The sequence below is a fragment of the Rhinopithecus bieti genome, unplaced genomic scaffold, assembly GCF_001698545.2.
Source record: "Rhinopithecus bieti isolate Rb0 unplaced genomic scaffold, ASM169854v2 scaffold_7648, whole genome shotgun sequence".
Taxonomy (NCBI): Eukaryota; Metazoa; Chordata; class Mammalia; order Primates; family Cercopithecidae; genus Rhinopithecus; species Rhinopithecus bieti.
In genome coordinates, this window is record NW_016805609.1 from 900,069 (window position 1) to 918,269 (window position 18,201).

Here is an 18,201-nt window from a genome sequence, read left to right on the forward strand (position 1 = left end):
TGAAGCAGTAATAAAATGTCCGTCATCAAGGAAAAGCCCAGGAACTGATGGCTCCACCACTAAATTCTACAAAACATTTAAAGAATAACCAATACCAGTTCTTCAAAAACTATTCCAAAACATTGAAGAGAAGGGAATACTTCCAAAATCATTCTACAAGGCCAGTATTACCTTAATACTAAAACCACACAAGGATACAATGACCAAAAAGAAAACTACAGGCCAATATCCCTAATGAATATAGATGCAAAAATCTTCAACCGAACACTAGTAAACCAAATCCAAAACACATTAAAAAGTTCAGTCACCGTGATCAAGTGGGATTCATCCCAGGGGTGAAAGGACGGTTCAATACAGGCAAATCAATTAACATGACACATCACATTAACAGAATCAAGGACAAAAACCATATGATCAATTTAATAGATTTAATATATTTAATAGATACAGAAGAAGTATTTGATAAAATGTAACATCCCTTGATGATAAAAACTCTCAACAAATTAGGTACAGAAGGAACATACTTCAACACAACATGATAAAGGCCATGTATGACAAACTCACAGCTAACATCATGATGAATGGGAAAATGTTTAAAGCTTCTCCTCTAAGATCTGGAAAAATATAAGAATGTCCATTTTCACCACTCTTATTCAACATCATGCTGGAAGTCCTAGTCAGAGCAATTAGTCAAGAGAAAGAAATAAAGGGCATCCACATTAGGAACAAAGAAGTCATATTGCCCCTATTGGCAGATATGAATACATACACATATATACACACACACATATATTCTATATATACATAGAATATATATATACTGAATATATATATATACATATATATATACACACACACACACATATATATATATATATATATATATATATATATATATACACACACGTATATATTCTCAAAGATTCCCCGAAAAACTACTAGAATAAGTAAATAAATTCAGGAAAGTTGTAGTAGACAAAATCAACATGGAAAATTAGTAGTATTTCTGTATGCCAATAACAAACTATTCAAAAAAGAAATCAAGAAAGCAAATCCGGCCGGGCGCGGTAGCTCAAGCCTGTAATCCCAGCACTTTGGGAGGCCGAGACGGGTGGATCACGAGGTCAGGAGATCGAGACCATCCTGGCTAACACGGTGAAACCCCATCTCTACTAAAAAATACAAAACCTAGCCGGGCGAGGTGGCGGGCGCCTGTAGTCCCAGCTACTCGGGAGGCTGAGGCAGGAGAATGGCGTGAACTTGGGAGGCAGAGTTTGCAGTGAGCTGAGATCCGGCCACTGCACTCCAGCCTGGGCAACAGAGCCAGACTCCGTCTCAAAAAAAAAAAAAGAAAAGAAAGCAAATCCATTTACAATAGCTACAAAATAGTAAATTACCTAGGTCTAAATTTTAGCAAGGATGTAAACGATGTCTACGATGAAAACTATAAAACACTGATGAAAGAAACAGAAGACACGAATGAAAAGATATCTCATGCTCAGAAATTAGAAGAATTAATATCATTAAAATGACTGTATCTACAGTTCCAATACAATCCCTATAGAAATACCCATGGCATTCTTCACAGAAATAGAAAAACAATCCAAAATTCATATGGAACTCCAAGTAACCAAAGCGATCTTGAGAAAAAAAACTAAGCTAGAACAAAATTACAGTTAGATAGGAAGAATAAATTCTGTTACATAGTAGCATAGTAGGGTGATTACAGCTAATAACAAGGTATGATATATTTTAAGATGAGTAGAAAAGAGGATCTTGAAAGTTATCGCCACAAAAAAATCATAAAAGTTTGAGTGACTGCCATGCTAGCTACTCTGATTTGATGATTATACAATGTGCACATGTATTAAAGCCTCACACCGTATCACATAAATGTACAATTTTTGTGTCAATTTTAACAAAATTAACAAAAACAAGACAACTTTAACACTACTACACACTTAGCAGAATGCCTCAAACTAAACAAATGGTAGGAAACCAGGTGCTATCACCAATGTGGAACCAACCACGATTCTCATAAACTGCTATTGGGAGTATAAATTGGACAAAGTAGTCCCCACTTTGGAAAACTGGCAATATCTCTAAAGCTAAATGTACACCTATTCTATGACCCTGCAATTCCATTCCTGAGTATATACCCTACAGAAATCAGTGCAGATGTAAACCGAAATAAACATATAATAATATTCACAGTAAAACAACCCTAATGTCCTTCAACAAAATAATTGATAAACTCAGTATATTCACACAATGGATTAAACAGCAAAAAAGGAATGAATCATGAATTAATCTCTAAAATATTAAACAAGAAGTCAGATGCAAAAGGCTACATACTATGATTTCACGTAGACGAAGTTAAGAACAGGCAAAACTGCTCTATGGTGACAGAGGTCAGAGTAGTGGTTACCTTTCTGAAAGTGGTTGATATTGACTGAGAAGGCACATGAGAGAGCCTCCCAGGGGCCAGAAAATGTTCTATGCCTTGATTCAAGTGCTAGTTACATAGGTTTTCAGATATGTGAAAATTTAGCAAGCTATACAATTGATATTTCTGTTTCTTCACTATTCAAGTTATATTGCAATTTAAAAACATCAAATATTAGATGAGAATTTGAGATTTTATTATTATACTGGATGTATTATGTGATTAGTAGTCAAACTCTTCACCACTTAAGACTAACTGTGGCCAGGCGTGGTGGCTCACGCCTGTAATCCCAGCACTTTGGGAGGCCGAGGGGGGCGGATCACAAAGTCAGGAGATGGAGAGCATCCTGGCTAACACAGTGAAACCCCATCTCTACTAAAAATACAAAAAATTAGCTGGGCATGGTGGTGGGCACCTGTAGTCCCAGCTACTGGGGAGGCTGAGGCAGGAGAATGGCGTGAACCCAGGAGGTGCAGCTTGCAGTGAACCGAGATCGCACCACTACACCACTCCAGCCTCAGCGAAACAGCAAGACTCCGTCTCAAAATAATAATAATAATAATAATAATAATAATAATAATAATAATAATAACAACCAGGAGATCTAAGAGACCTGCCTAAAACTTTATTCCAATGGGGAAGAGAAGACAAGTCTGTTAAGTGGGTAGAAAGAAGCTGTAAGAGAAGAACTAGAGATGATGGCTATTTGCATCCCATTGAGTCCAGCCCATTCAATAAACCTGTTATATATAGAATAGAAGGCAGTGGATTTTGTTTGAGATTCCTTGAACAACAAATAGTGTTTTCTGAGCCTGCCAGTTATTACTTAGGTTTCTGTTTACTATTCAGTTCCAAAGATTAACTCTGATGTGATGACATGGGAACCATGGTTCACACTGACATCAGCAGTTTATTGACCTGTGTCTAGTGTTAACATCCAAAAATATTGTGAAAGACAGAAGTCCCCCTGCTTAGCCCAATGATATCAACATTAGCCACTGGCTGACATTATCCAACTTATGATCACAACAGAGTGAAACTATTCATTTTGACTAATATAGCACTTTGCTAGATAATACTTAGATGGGCTAATTATCAACTATTAAGCCTATTTTTATGAAATTATAGGAATACAGATACTTACATATATATGCATGTGTGTATACATATATATTTAAACATTTTACTACTTTAGCTTTACTTTAGATTCTACTCTAGTTTTTATTTTGGGTGACTCCCAGTTTAAGGTAACAAATTTACCACCTTAATACCACCAATTACATATTTTTAATATTTTCCTCTGAAGACCCCACTTAAATGAGTATAAAGGTATATACATCAGGTATAAATCCACAGAGAATGGAAGAGGGAATATTCACAAACAAAAGATTCTAACACATTTTCTTTGAGATGACTGTGCTGTAGAACCCCAGGGATGCAGGCCTACCAAAGGATGGGGTGGAGAAGGCTCTGGAAACGGGAGGTTCACCGATGCAAAACAGCTGGATCCCCAGCCCTCTGCTCCACACCACACACATGTATCACTAGGAGCCAGCAGCTACTTCTCAGGAAAAAGACTGGCATGTGGAGATTCCCAGTGGAACAATGTAATAGCTCCCTTGGTTACCCTATAGAGAGGCCTGCTGATGGACAGTGTTGTCCTACTCAAGTCCCTTCTTTCTCTCTTCTCTTTTCTTTTCTTTTCTTTTTCTTTTTCTTTTCTTTTTTTGACAGAGACTTGCTTTGTTACCCAGGCTGCTACGATCTTGGCTCACTGTAACCTCCACCTCCTGGGTTCAAGCAATTCTCCTACCTCAGCCTCCTGAGTAGCTGGGATTACAGGTGTGCATCACCACGCCCAGCTAATTTTTGTATTTTTTTTTTTTTAGTTAAGACAGGGTTTCACCATGCTGGCCAAGTTGGTTTCAAACTCCTGATCTCAGGTGATCTGTCCACCTTGGCCTCCTAAAGTGCTAGGATTACAGGCGTGAGCCACTGCACCTGTCCTCAAGTCCCCACTTTCAATGTGCTTTCCCACTCAACATCCAGCACCTATGGCTCTTTTTGGGAGGGCTGCACTTGCTTCACCCTTTCGTGTCAAGAGCCAGAAATACCTGAGAATTTATGTGCCCCCACCACAGACCCCCTCTCTTAACTGAAGACTGACAGGTATGGAGTATGAAACACCAATCCCATAGATTCAGGCGGGGACAACCCTGAGGCTGACTTACACTCCAGAGCTCCCCCGCCCCACACAGGATCAGGCTGAAGCCACTCTCTGCAGTACTTGGTTTGAATGAGAGCATACCTTTACTTGACTTCTTCCCCTTCCCTTCCCAGTTTTTTCCTGAGAGCATCTCCTTAATAGAGCAGCACACATACACACAAACCCTCTTCTTGGTGTCTGCATCTGAGGATTCTGACCTAAGACATCTGCAAACCACACCAACTTATACAGACTTTCTGGCCAGCTTCAGTGTCACAGTCCTACATATGAAAAGACAATCAAGAATAAGCAGACTGTGCTGAAAACCTCCAGCAGGGAAGGGAGTGATCAACATAAACAACAAGATGTAAACACTGTAATTCCCCAAGTGGGAGAAGCAGGAGATGTGATAGGAGAGGGAAAAATTAAACTCAGAAAGATTAAAAGATTCACTGTGCAGATATCTTAATAAATGACACCTGAATCATCCACCTTCGTATGCACATTCTCTTTACTTCATCAAGGGGAGCCTCATTCCACATAAGAAGCTGCAGACAGGTGGATAATTGCCTACCCATCACCATGCAGTCCTCTCTAAGCCTGCCCTCCCCATCCCCTCTGCATCCATCCACTAAATGTAATTTTGAAAGCAGTCTTTGCACTGCCAGTAAGTACCATGTTGTGTTTCACAGGGAGCAGCTTAGACATAATAGCAAACAAAATCCTGAGCCTCTCATCCTCCACTCTTCCCCAAGCAGGTTTCAAATACCTCACATGACTTAAATGTATAATAATATGCACTTTTAACGCTGGCTTAACATTCTATCTTCAGGACTAGGCATCATCTACCATAGCAGTAACAATTTATACCAAGTCAAAGGACACCTTATCATTTATTTAACATGTGTCATGAATCTCTCTTCCAGATTATGGAACATTTATATATTTTGGCAGGCTAAAATACTTAAGCACTTAACTGAAAGCTGACTTAATTGTTCCTTTCTTTAACAAATTTTAATAAGGAGTAGATACCATTAGTGATTTTGGTCCCAAGCTTCTAATATATTTATTTCTTCTCACCCCTTAACTACATAACCATGTGCACACACATATGCACAATCCTTATTATAGAGTAACATATTCAGCATAGACTATGTGGAATAACACACCCCTGCCATAATTCCAGCATCCAGTTTCTGTCCATTTTGAGAAGAAAAATGTTAATTGATATATTTCCTAATAATTTCACTTCCAAGTCTATACTTATTAAGAAGAAAAACAGGAGGTATGTTCAAGGCTTTGCTCTTAGATAGATGTGCATGATTCCTCAATACATGGTAGGGAAATACAAAGATAAAGTACATTCTATGAGGTCCTCTTTATTTATAGTCAAATGCATGGAGTTCTGGTCCCCATGTTAAATTCTGGGGGAAGCACATCACCAAGGGCTGCTGGCAGCTGAGGCATGAAACACTTCAGCCGGTTCAGAGTTCCCTATAGTGACAGGATACCCAAGGGAGCAAAGCTAAACATCTGGCCACTTTAGTGATCCTCTAACAAGCGCTTTTCATGCTGAAATGTTGGTTTTGTTTGTCTGTTTGCTTTTCCCCTCTGTCCTCCCTGACATTCTTTTCCTTTTATGGTTAATAGCAGAGGGGGAAATACTTTAAGGCAAGAATCTCAAAGCCTTACATTTAGTCCCAAAATCTTAACTCAATCATTCCCAAAGGTTTACTAGAGAATAGGTGGAATTTCCTTTAAAGATGAAAAAACAGGATACAAAAGCAACAGATTTTTAATCCTGATTTATTCAATAAATATTTCTTGGGCATATAGAATATACATGTGGGGGGGCATACTATCCATACGCTATTATCTTTCTCAGTGTTAAGGGAGATGAAAAAATGAGTGTGTGGGTGGGTGCATATTTTGAAAGGACAAGAGAGATGGAAAAGATGAGCATGAGCTGCTGGAATCCAGAGTGGTACAAAGCACTGTGAGAGTTTAGATCAGGGGTCAGCAAACTGAGGTCTGTGGGACAAATCCATCCCACTGCCTGTTTTTGTACTGCCTGGGAGCTGAGAATGGTTTTTATGTTTTAGATGATTGAAAAAAAAATGAGAAATCAACATTTTCTGAAGCAAAAATGATGTAAAATTGAATTTCAGCATCCATAAACAAACTTTGATTGAAATACAGTCACACTAATTGGTTTACATATTGTCTACAGTTGCTTTTGCACTACAAGGGCAGAGTGAAGCTGTGGCAGAGACCATATGGCCCACAAAACCTATTTACTACCTAGCCCTAAACAGAGAAAGTTTGTCAACTTCTGGTTTAGAGGAAAGAGACACTAGCGATTAGAATTAGGTAGGGAGTCACTTCCATTCAATGTCATGACGAAGGAAGTGAAACATCTACCTTACTTTTCTATAGCCTTTCATATTTCATTTGACCCCAGTGACCCTGTGCAGGAAGAGACAGGAAGGGAAGGTTTCATCATTCCCCCTTTTGTAGCTGGAGAAGCTGAGGCTCAGACCAAGCTGGAGACTTGTTCACTGTTGATGGCTAATTATGGCAGTACTTTATTCCAATTCGTTCTGAGTCCTTGCCACCCCACAGGGCGAAGAATGGAGAGATGTCGGTGCCACAGTGCTACGGTTTGAATGTGGTTCATCCTCACCAAGATTCATGTTGAAATTTAATCCCCAATGTAGCAGTATTGGGAGGTGCATGGGTCATGGGGGGTGAATTGCTCATGAATAGATTAATGTCCTCCTGCAGTGATGAGTGAGTTCTCACTCTTACAAGAATGGAATCATTCCCTAGACAGTGGATTGTTAAAAAGAATCTGGCTTCCTTGGTTTTTCTCTCTTGTTTCCTCTTTTACCATGTTATGTCTTTGCACACACTCGCTCTCTTTCCATTTTCCACTATGAGTGGAAGCAGCATGAGGCCCTCACCAGATGTAGCTGCCTGGTCTTAAAACTTTCCAGCCACCAGAATTGTGAGCCAAATAAACTTCTTTTCTTTGTAAGTCACCCAGCCTCAGGTACTCTGTTATAGCAACACTGAATGGACTAAGACAAACAGTAACACACACACACACACACACACATCCAAAGTAGGATGAAGGCATCATAAACAAGAGAGTCAAGATGGGGCAGTGGGGATGGGAAGGTACTGCTGGGTCCAGAGGACAGAAAAGACTCCAGGACCAGCAACTGTCTGGGGCCCATTCCTATGCCTAGACCTGAGGCAAATCCCCTTTGTCCTGTCTTGCAGCCACTGAGGAAACTGAGAGCCTCAAAGTCCTATCTGCAATGTAAGTTCTCTCCTGATGTGGTTATGAAGAGTAAATTAGGCCATTATGAGAAGTAAATGAGTTAGTTGTGTACAGTACTTAGCACAATGCCTGACACTTTGTAACTTGTTTTTAGTCACTGGATGGGGAATCTGCTGAGCTTTTAAAAAAGGAATTTATGTGTACTTTAGAAAGCTAGACTGCCATAAAGAATATAATCACACCTGAACATAAGATTAGGTTAGGCTTTCATATGACCTAACACTATGGAAGCATTTCATCTGTAGAACAAATTCTAGCTCCTTTAGGACAGAACTCTTCCACAGCTCAGGGAAAAACGATTCTTATATATTCAAGTTATTTGGAAGGGAAGTAGGCGTAGAAACTATTTTCACATCTGGGAAGAAATATATTAGGTTAAAATTTAGAATTAAGTAATTAACTAAACATCCAGAACTCTAGAAGCTAAGAGACAGCAGCTAGAAAGAGAGGCAGGAAGAGAGAAGGACAGGAAAGAACCGTGAGGAACCAGCTCAGCAAGGATGTTGTGGCTCAGTGACTTGACATGGTCCCCACAGCCCACAGATCTAAGAACCTCTTCCTACTCCACTTTCCCTTTTCCACACTAATATAATTTCTTCTTTTGGAAATAAAATGTCTACTCAAAAATAAAGTTTCTCTCTGTGATTACTGCATCATATGTCCATACCACCAAATATCCAAATATGCTAACAATTCAAAAAAAGGAAAAAACAACTTTTGACATGAAATTATTTCATACTATAAGAAAATAAGCACTCTTCTGATAAATGTAATGCAATAGAGCAGTGTTTTCTAAACTGCATATTAGGGTTCACTAATGCAGAGATTAGTTCAGTGGGTTGGCAAACATACAGAACAGAAGAGAATAGAATACAAAGTATCAGAGTGGATTACACATAATAAAGGACAAGTATTGCTGAGTGAAACTTGTTTCAGTGATGTGTGTGTGTGTTTACACACATTCATCTATGTTGCTAGCCTATCATCTAAATTGTATTCTAACCAGGAATCATGGCCAAAAATGTGTAAAAGCCACTGTAATAGAATGTTACCCACTTTAGTAAAGTCCAGTATAAAAGTCCAAATTCACTGAATAGCCAATTTAGGGGGTATTCTTGTTAAGTGGAATTTCCTTAAATGACTCTAAGCTCCTCCTCTGCTTTTAAAATATGCTACAATTTACAAGAAAAAGGAATTTATGCATATCTTGTCAATTATACTTCTTTAAAATAAAGTGTGCCTGTTAATAAATACAGAATTGATCTTGAAATACAAAATTTATCAACAGTCAGAAACATAATGATTATATTATTTGGAATGGTGACCAATTAATTCCTTTAGGAAATAAATCATTGATGTATTTGCTGTATTTTTCACACTAATTGTATACTAAGTAATCCACATGGAACAGAAGAGGAGGTTGAAAAGAAAACTTAGTGGGCAGGGATTGGCTTTGCCACCATACCTTGACAACCTCCCGCGATCACTTTACATATGCAAAAAGATGAGATTCTGTCCTCCAAAAAGTGTATTTCAGAAAACAGAAAGTTGCCTTATGCATAAATGCTTACAAAGTCTCCCATATTGTGGGGTATTCTCTTAATTACCTTCTTCCGAATGCCAAAAACCCTGTTACCTCCAAGATAGCAGAAATTGAAAGTCATGTAATTCAGTAATAGCTGGATGTGATGGCAACTGATTTTAAAGAGAGAAACCATGTCAAAAACATATTACCTGGTAAGACTGCAGATTTCATGAAAAGGAGGTGTGTGTTTCAGAGGTTACTTAAGAACTATTTGGAGAAGAGAGCCGGAAATAAACTCAATCAACACAAGATAGGGATACTTCTGAAGGCTATGCGATTGAAATGAGATAAATGACTGAATGAATAAAGAGTAAAGGAGGCCATGATTTTAATACCAATTTAAGTAAATATTACTGGGGAGGAGCTTTACAATTGCTTGTTTTGAATGTCTTTACACAAGACATATAGAAGTGCTGGGTTGCAGAGATCATAAATATACTCCTACAGGAAGAAAAGATAAAACAAACGTTCTTAAGTTAAGTGAATGAACACACAAGGTTTGGAGTAAAGTTTGTGGTAGTAGCATCATACAGAAACTCAAGAAGTACTACATCTCAAAAAAGTTAGATAGAAATGAACATGACAAAAGTGACCTAATCATGACAAAGACTCTAAAGTCAAAAAAGTTTGTGAAGTATTTGAAAAAATGATTTCATAAAATGTGAGAATGGAAGGATGTCATATTTCTAAATTATTAATTTTATATAATGTGATTTTAATTATATGAAAGTAAACTAATAACTTAAGCATAAGTAAATACTTCACTCTGCCTATATTCCTAGAATATGCATATTCAAGTTGACACGAAGCCTCCTTAAAAATGCTCTAGTTGGAAAATTGAGGGCCACCCTATAACAGAGGGTACCTTACACATGAACATATATGGTACTCTGCATCTCAGATAACTGAGGGTGGCCAATAGTTGGCTTGTGAGTGAACAGAACTGCAGGCAGTTGTCGCAATACATTAAAAATCCTTAAATTAAAATAACTGCCATCAAACCAATTCTTATCTGTTAAAAATTCTTTATGATACCTCTGTGCTGTGTCAAACAGGGGTCCCATGTCCACTTCTGAGTTCAGCTATAGCTATATTGACAGTCTCCACATACACTGACAGTTTCCCACTTCCACCTGGCTCTGCCTCTCTGCTTCTCAGCTCAAGGGCTTTCTTTGGTGTCTCTGGAGCTTGCTCAGGCTAATATTAGCAGCCCTAAAGTACTGAAGATTTAATATCTCTAGAGAAATGGTGGATAAATACCCCAGTTTCTCCACTGCTTGGTGGACAATCCTAATGTGCAGTCTACATGATGCCAGCACAGCCAAGCCTCAGCTGCCCACAGTGGTAACCTGCTCATTAATTCACCTCTTAATGGGCTTTCTTCCCTCTCCTGTCTCATTTTCTCCATTCTGTCACTTGTGCTTCTTGAGGTTGTCTCTCAAATAAACTATTGTGAACTCAAGTCCTCATTTCAGGGTCTGTATGCATAAACTGCTCTAGCATCATGTGGCAATTCTGCGTCCTCTGAAAAACAGCTACCTATCTGCAGAAATCAAGGTAAATGAGCTTTACCCTCATTCTTTACACCTGAGTTACTTAAATCTTTGGAAATTTCTCATCAATTCCTCTCTGTATTTGATAATCCCTTACTAATGCAGAGAGTCATTTTGTGTTATAGAGTATACCCAGATGAACAAAACAAAGTTCTAGCCTCAAGGACCTTACACTTGAGAATGGAACGCGAAACAAGGAGGAAGAAAAGAAAGCAATATTTAAAGAAGATTCAGACCACAGAAGAGATGTAAGTTCCAAGGAGAGCTACTTCCAGCTGACTAGTATTTCATCACTACCCAGACAGAATCACGCTTTGTTTTCTGACGTGATTTCGGCTCACTGCAATCTCCGCCTCCTGGGTTCAAGCAATTCTCCTGCCTCAACCTCCCAAATAGCTGGGACTACAGGCATGCGCCACCGTGCCTGGTTAATTCTTGTATTTTTAGTAGAGACAGGGTTTCGCCATGTTGGCCAGGCTGGTCTCGAACTCCTGACCTTAAGTGATCTGCCTGTCTCAGCCTCCCACAGTGCTGGGATTACAGGGATGATTGTTTTCTAACTTAAATATATTTGATTGAGGACATTCATCTTTTTATAAACCCAATACTGATTCATAGGTCAGCCCAAACACAGTAGATGGTAATACAGCCTTATGGGCAACCAATTCAAAATGAAAGGCAAAGCATTTTATTGTGAATTCCCTAAGTGACTGCTCCATCTATCAGGAGTGATACCATGTCCAGGTAAACTGAGGAAACCAATAAGGTTTCCCTGCTGTCCCTTGAGGACGCCAAACATGTTCCTATCCAGCCTTTTCATTTTTGATATCCTCTCTGCCTAGAAGGCCCTTCCCCAAATATCTGCAGGGCTTACTACCTCACATCTTTAAGCTCTTCTGCTTAAGGTTTTCCCTGACCATCCTATATAAAATAACATCACCCCCCACCCACCCACTATTGTCAGTCTATTGCTCTCTCTGTTTTATTCTTCATCATAGCACTTACCACCTGGCATATTATGAAATTGCTTATTTATTTATTTTTAATCTCCTTCCACTAAAAGCTCTGTAATATTAAGGACATGTCCCCCCCTCCTCTATATTCCTTGCACCTAGAATAGTTTCTGGCCCAGAGAAAGTGTTCAATGAGTATATGTTGAAGGAATGAATAAATTTCATCATTAAAACCTCAAAACCCACCACTCATTACAGTTGAAGTTCCATAAACTCACCTGGAATCATGACATAATCCCATAACTCAAGGATCTAAAGGGTTCACAATTGTTTTGTGAAAAATGTGGAGTTTTTTTAAAATAAAGCTTCAATGTATATATCAGGTATGAATAAATAGTTTTAATTCTATCATAAACTTGTATAGGCCACAAAATGCAACTCATTCAATGTCCATTGTATAAGAATGAAATCCTGAAATTTAAAATTTTAGATACTGTAGCTAGCTTACTTAAAAAAAAGTTTATTCATATATTCATGTGACAAATGTATATTGAATGCATATGATGGGTATGGTGTTGGGTGAGGTGCTATATTTGATTTTTCTTTTGAAAACTGACTTTACATGTGACTGTAAAACCATATTCTACCATTATAGATAGAAAAGTTCATTCTTTAAAAAACAACTTACATTTTCCCCATTGTTTTACTATAAACTTCTTAAAATTTAGCTCAGATCTCTGAGAGAGAATATTTACAGGAAATACAAGTGGAGTCTTTTATTTAGATAATTTTAAAGGTAAACTTCTACTCTTTTTTACTGCATTTAAGGGAATGAAGAACCACAAATGCTCACTATACAAAAATTACTTAAGTAGTTGTCAAACTCCAGTTATATAGCATTAACTGGTTTCACTACAAATTCATGCTTTTCAAACACATGAGGTCCTCATGGTTGGGTAATGATCTTTTATTCACTCCTAATTGACTCACTGCTCTGTTTCCACAATGCCCACAAGTCTTTGTCATTCTACTCCTGGCTTCAACCTGCCCATCTCTCTTTTGACTTTACTTAAAAGACTGTGGCCAAATTCCTTTCTTTCCACCTCGAAATTCCTATGCTTCTGTCTCAAAAGAATCCTTCCTTTGCTTTCATCTAGTATCCTCCCATCTTCTTGAAGACTTAATTCCCTCAACTGAGCCTCTCCCTTACATTTTCAATCTCTTTTTTCCCCAATGGATTGTACTCCTCAGCTTATAAAGCAGGCTCAAGTCTTCCTAAACTAAAAATACCACTTTCCCTCTACTACACCATTGTTTTGATATATCATACTCTCTCTCCTTCTCCTTTACCTCCCAACTTACGGAAAATGAAGTCTTTTCTCACTGCTTTCCATTTCCCTTCCCCCAAGCTCCCCTTCAACCCTTGCCCCTGGCTGCCACTTCCACCTACCACAAAGACAATCGAGGAAAGCCAAGAGTCAAATCCAATGGCTTTGCCTTGGTTGCACCCTCACCCATGGGGTGTGCTGTGTGAGTGACAGGGGCTCTCCTCACCCCTGCCAGCTTCCATGACACTGTACAACTCTACTTCCTTCATTTTTCTCCATCTGCCCTTGTTTAACATGGTTCCTGTCCTCTTCTTTCTCTTTCCCCTCCAACACACAGACATCCCTCAAGGATCCTATCCTTACCTTTGCTTCTTCTTTCTTCATTTTCTTTATCAGTGATTCCTGGGATATCAAAATCGCTCCTAAGTAGATGACTTACAAATCTCCTTGTAGCTCCAACCTCCCTCTGTATTCTAGTCCCTTAACTTAGATAAGCCTGTCATGCTCAAAAAGAAACTTCTCTCCTCTTCCTTATCCTCTGTTATATCTTGCTTCTGAAAATGACCCAACTGCTCTCTCAGCTAAGCCTGACAATGATCTTTGGCCTCCCTTTTCCCTCCCACTTTCCAGTGACTGTTTAAGCTCCTCAGATAATTCTTGCACACCACCTCTTAGGTATGTTCCCTTCTTCTCCCCCACTGCCTCTTTCCATCTTTCCCCTACTTTGACAATAGGGTCTATCTGGTCTCCCTCCTGCCAGTCTTTTCCCATGTCATTCCATCCAACATAATACTACAAAATTACTGCCCCAAAGCACAGTTCTGATACTGTCAATCCTTCTCCTCACAAATCTTCTATAGCTCCCCAGTCCTTACTGAACAAAATCCACACTCCTTAGCTTGGCGTACAAGTTGCTCCACCACCTTGAACCTCTCTTTCTTGCTTTATCCCTTATTACATCTCTTGGCATTCCTAGCGCTGCAGCCAAAGCACACCATTTTTTTGTTCCCTGTGTAGGCATACACCTTCCACTGCCAGGCCTGTGCTATGCTGTTCCTCCCCCAAGCATGCCCTTCCTTCTCTGCCAACCCAAATGCCACCTTAATCACAGCTCAAATGCTATATCTCATGTAACCTTCCCTGATTCTTCCATCAGAAGTCATTTTGTACCCTGTGAATTCCCACAGCCCTGCAGGAATACTGCTTTTTCAGCACTTAATCATTTTTTCACTATTTTTACAGTTAGTAACACATATTCCTCTTTTCTCCTTCTAGACCAAGATCCACCTCTGGGCAGGATCTAAGACTTAGCATTCTTTGAATCTCCAACCCTTCTCAACATTCCCTGTCCCCTATCCAAAGGTACAGTGAGTCTGAGATGCAGGAGGCAATTAACAGATGTTTGCAAATTAATTATTGTAACCCAGAGAGTTAACTTCAGATTTTATTGCTTGAAATTCTCTCAGTTTTAGCAACAATTACTTCTTCTTTGTAGGCTAAAAGTCCTATCTCCCCAAGGTACTACAGTTCATTCCTTTTGGCCCCAGAGGTCATTTTCAAATATCTCTTACTCCTAAGTCTTCTGAAACAAACAATAACAACAACCAAAATAAAAACAAAAAACAAAACAAACAACAACAACAAAAAACCCTTAAGAGACTCAATAATGGAAGAGAAAAGCACTGATGCTATTTTAAGTGAAGGAAAGGCATCCATGCACAAAAAAAATGGCTTGCTGCAGGCCACAGCAAAAGGTACAACCATTTACCAGAGCTGTCTCATGAACCTTATACCAGTCCAATCTTTAGAAAAGCCAGATATTGCATTTTTAAAACCATCAACCTGGGCAACGTAGCGAGACTCTATCTCTGAAAAAAATAAACAAATATCTGGGTGTGGTGCCATGTGCCTATTGTCCCAGTTATTCAGGAGGCTGAGGCAGGAGGATTGCTTGAGCCAGGAGTTTGAGGCTGTAGTGAGCTATGATCACACTACTGCACTCCAGCCTGGGTGAGAGAGGAAGACCCTGTCTCAAAAAGATAAATAAAAATAAAAATGATCACATTTATGTTAGAAAAGAAATCACTGATTCCTGAGTCATCGATTGTGCTGCTGTGTAATTCCTCTTTCTCTAAACAGTGTATTTACCTGGTAATTCCTCATATTATTAAACTTTCTTGTAAGATATTTACATCCCTGGTCTTACTTGCAAATATAAAAGACGATGACTTTTTTTTTTAAACCAAAACCTCTTAGAATGGCTTTTAAATTCCATAAGTACTTTTCTCAGAAAGGGATTTGGCATAACGAATAAGAGTAAAGAACTAAGATTCAAAATTCATTTTATAAATCTATCCTTAAATCTTGGATGAGAGCCAACAACCAACCTCATATTAAAATCTTAGAAGGCTTGACTTGAAGAACATGGGGAAATTTACTTTACATTGACAGCTTCAAGAACACCTAGTCTATATATCATTAAATAAGATATATGGGAAGAAAAAAAGCATATGTGGATAGCCCTAGTTTTATTATTTTCAATGAAACAATGATATCGTGCAAACTTTGCCCATAAAAAAACACAAAACAAAAATTTTAAAAAAGAAAAAGAAACCTCTGGTGCCAACATGTTGTATATTTACTTGTGTAGTCATGACTGCTACGGGCTTTTTGAAGAGAACCGGGCAGCCAGTTTGGATTCCGACAGCAATGCAGTAGAATTTAAGGTGTTATGACTAAAATATGTCCTAAACAGGTTAAGTTAGACATACAATATTTTAATAAAGAAGTGTCGAGATACTCATTCCTGTGAATACCGCAGGAGAAATACAGGCGAGGAGGAATCACACTGCTCTGGATACACATGAATATGCCATCTCCCTGCCTATCTCTACCCAACCCTACACACACCTATCTTTACCACGCAGAGACAATTAAACAGTCATAGACTCGATGCATTTCTGTGTCCTTATTCCCACTGGGTGAGTTATTGCCAGCCTGACATTTTTCCAAATTCCCTACTAATGGGCTCTATCAGGTAGGAAAGCAGGGACTTTACTGACCTGGGACCCCATCGCTGTGGGTCTTGGGAGATTTCAGTTTCCAAATGATACAGGGCACCACCTAGCTATTGTGACAGCTGGGAGAGTAGATGTCACCAGCAGTAGAAATAAAGTATCTTGTTTCCTGAGGAAAACGCTCTGGCTGTGCGACGCTGACCAGGTGGGCACCAAACACTTCTCCGTGTGATATTTTTCTCCTTTTTTAAAGACTGCCCCCCGCCCCACCGCATCTCTCTATACGTACACACCTCCAGAGTTCATTCTAAAAGAACCAATACGAAGACCATCCATCCTCTAGCCATAAGGTTTTCAGTGCTTAAATGTGGAAGGAGAAGGTCTAGCTAGCATTGAAAGTTGTGGGGACAGGAAGAGGAATCTGATCATTCAACACTATTCTCCTTCAGGTCAGACAAGAGAAAAACAATAGAAACTGCAGAGTCAGGGAGTACAAGACCCTTAAGGAACAGGTGCTAAGCAGAGAAGTAGTATCAGAGGATGGAATCCCCCTTCAAAACCGGGTACACCAGCAAGTCCAGAATGCGTAACCGTTATCCTATTTCCCCGCCATGTGCCTCAAAGCAACATGCTCACTTCCACATCCCCATGTCATGAGGCCAGAGGAAGGGGAAGCGAGAATCCCTACACTGGGCCATCCACACGCAGGAGCAGAACAGAGACTGTGCTCAGAGTTGCAGGGTCAAAATAACAAACACTGTCCCACAGTCTTAGCCGGTGACATCAAGTCAGGGCAGCGGCAGATCTCTGGGTTTGGGGCGCTGTTTGGGGAACGTGGATGCAACCAAACGCGTACACACACATACACAGAATTTTACAAACCCGCCCCTACCCCACTGCCTCCCTCCACACTTCACACACCAAGTGCATCCTGCCCACCTCACCGTTTCCATCATCACATTCTTTCTCCAGGAGAGTCAGCCGAGAGATGAGGGATCCTAGCGGGGATTCCTGGAAATGTCACCCCCCCAACACCTCCGTCCGCCACCCCCATCCCCTCTGCTGTACCTTTTACACACACACTCTCACACACTCACTCCTGCCATGACTGTCATCAGGCCCGCCTGCTGCGCCCGAAGCCTGGCATCTGAACGGGCACCGGACCCCAGGCGTCTCGCCCGCAACGCCGCCTTACCCCGCCTCGCTGGCTGATGGTTCCAGGCACTGCCCCCTGGATGTTGCCTACTGCCCCCGCTCCTCCGCACTATTGTTCCAGGCAGCCCCTCTCGCGTCCGGGGGCGCTCTTTGGCTAGGACCCGGGCTCCGTCGGGGGCCGCATCAGCGCCAGGCACCCCTTCTCACCCACCCCTCCCTGGCTGTGGTACCTTGCCTGACAGCTGGGTCCGCGGGCCCGCGGGAGCAGGCGGCGCTAGTGACAGCGCTGATGCCAAGCCTGGGAATAAAGCTCCGCTCCAGCCGCTGCTACCTCCAACGCCACCATCTTCTCCCGCCGCAGCCGCCGCCGCCGCCGCCGCCGCCGCCACCGGGACCGCAGCCTCCCTCGCCCAGCTCCGGCTCTGCAGCCGCCGCTCGGAACCCTCCGGTCCCGCGGCCCCACCCCCTTTCCCCACCCTCCCTCCCGCCCTCCAGCTCTCTAGCTCTCCCCTCGTGACGCGCGCCGGGGCCGGGCGGGCCTGCGAGGGAGGGCGCGGGGGAGCGCGCGCGCGCACGCCGCCTGCTAGTAGCGCCCCTGCCTCCCACGCCCAC

At 40.8% G+C, this 18,201-nt stretch overlaps 1 protein-coding gene across 1 annotated transcript in view; it reads right to left on the reverse strand.

Moving 5' to 3' along the window:
* APBA1 (amyloid beta precursor protein binding family A member 1) overlaps nt 1–18,042 on the reverse strand; it is a 233,904-nt gene extending 215,862 nt beyond the window's left edge. Inside the window, 1 exon segment of the mRNA XM_017873056.1 lies at nt 17,820–18,042. The gene's annotated coding sequence lies outside the window, so the exon portion shown is untranslated.
* Between the last annotated feature and the right edge of the window lie 159 nt (nt 18,043–18,201).